The sequence below is a fragment of the Cavia porcellus genome, unplaced genomic scaffold (genome assembly GCF_034190915.1).
Source record: "Cavia porcellus strain 051 isolate PalLab524CR breed Dunkin Hartley unplaced genomic scaffold, mCavPor4.1 scaffold_21, whole genome shotgun sequence".
In the NCBI taxonomy this organism is placed as follows: Eukaryota; Metazoa; Chordata; class Mammalia; order Rodentia; family Caviidae; genus Cavia; species Cavia porcellus.
The window spans coordinates 60841558-60843363 of record NW_026947504.1 but is presented as its reverse complement, the minus strand read 5'-3'; the positions used below and the strand labels follow the sequence as shown (position 1 = coordinate 60843363).

The window sequence follows — 1806 nt, the reverse complement described above, 5'->3', positions numbered from 1 at the left end:
CCTGGAGTTACTGTCACCAGCCCTTCAAGGCTCTCCTGTGGGCTCTTGCCAATATGTACGTATCTACAGGAATATATTTTCTTATGATTGAGGTTTTGTGTGTGTGTGCACATGCACACGTGCCCATTCTGTTTGCTTGTTTGGCTAGTTTTTTTTAGATTGGGTCTTGCCATGTAACCATATTGGCCTCAGTCTTCCAGTGATGGGATTAATATAGTTTTTATGTGTGACTGTGTCTACTACAGGTCATGCTGTTGTACACTTTGCTTTTTTTACTTAAAAATGTTTCTGAGAGGACTTTTCTCTCTCCAGTGGAAAAGCTCTTCTCCATATAGACATCTAGACAGCAGCTTTTTTTTTTTTACTTTTATTTTAAAGGGGGTAAAAGTAAACAAAACAAAATAGGACATAAGAAAGCAATGTAAGAGACACAAATTTCAAAGCTAAATGACCTGAGATCTTCACTGTCTATCATATTGTCTCTTGTGTTCTTCCAAATAGTTGTCCATGTCTTCGCATACAGAGAATTCATACAAAACAACATAAAACTGATCCGAACTGAATGAGGGAGGTGTTTTAGGTCTTCAAAACCAGACAATAGGGAAGTCACTAATGGCTGTCGTAGAGTCTCTTGTTCTCTTCAAAATAGCTGTCCATACTTTCATGTATATTGAAGTTAAACAAAACAAAACAGGCAGGGGTGAGAGACTGCTTCGTTTCCCAGCACTCCAGGTCTCAGCATGGCGCAGGTCCCAGTAAATGACACTGGCTCCCATCCTGGGCTACTGGAGCCTGCCATGCTCACAGCTACTCAACAGGGTGAGGAGAGGTTGCTTTAAGCTGTTTCTTTCTTTTCTTTTTCTTTTTGTTTCTTTTGTCTTTTTGAGGCAGTGTCTTGCTATGCAGTTCAGGCTGCCTTGAGCTCACTTTGTAGACCAGGCTGGTCTCAAACTCGCAACAATCCTCCTGCCTCAGCCTCCTAAGTCCTGGGATTCCAGGCATGAGCCACCAAGCCTAAAAGCTGTTTCTTTCTAATGAATTGACGATTTCACTGCCCAAGTTCTGAAATGGCCACTAGACCATAGAAAAACATCTCTTTTTAATCCTCATCTTGAGGTTAAAAGAAAAGAAAAGAAAAACATCTCTTTAGGCTCTTGCTTGAAACCAACAGCATCAGGAAGCTGCCAGCCTTGATTCAGGGCCAGTAGACAGCATCTCTGGACACAAGCTAATGTTCTTCCATCTTTATTTTTCAGACAAAGCATTGCAAAAAAACCCTAAGTTACAGGTCCTGAAAGAATTCTAGTTATACAAATATGACTACTTCAGAGGGTTTCTGTGCTATAATACAGTGCTCACCCAATATTGCTGTTCTTGGTTTTGGTCTGAAGTTTACTCACTCATAGTTATTTACTGGCTGCATACCAGCCACTGTTCCAGCCCCCAGGGACACAGCTGTGAACAAAAAGACAATCTCTATTTCCACAGTACTCATGTTGTCTTGAAGGGAGACTCAATAAAACCTAAGGGGAAGCGTGTTGTTTGATGATACATGGTGCAAAGAAAAATTAGAAAAAAGGAGAGTAGAGAAGGCCAGAGAATATAATTTTCTGTTTTCGTTTTTCTTTCTTTTTTTGTCTTTTTCCTTTTTACCTGGTACCGGGGATCGAATTCACACTGCCTGCAAGGCAGGCGCTTATGCCGCTGAGCTAAATCCCCAGCCCCAGAATGTAGCTTTAAATGGTGATTATAGATGGTCTATGGAGAAGGTGACAATTTGAACCATCTCTATGCCTTTTATTTCCA

At 41.0% G+C, this 1806-nt stretch overlaps 1 pseudogene; it reads right to left on the bottom strand.

Annotated features, from left to right (window-relative positions):
* Nucleotides 1-1019: 1019 nt before the first annotated feature.
* Nucleotides 1020-1205, bottom strand: LOC111753748 (small nucleolar RNA SNORA2/SNORA34 family; annotated as a pseudogene).
* Nucleotides 1206-1806: the final 601 nt, after the last annotated feature.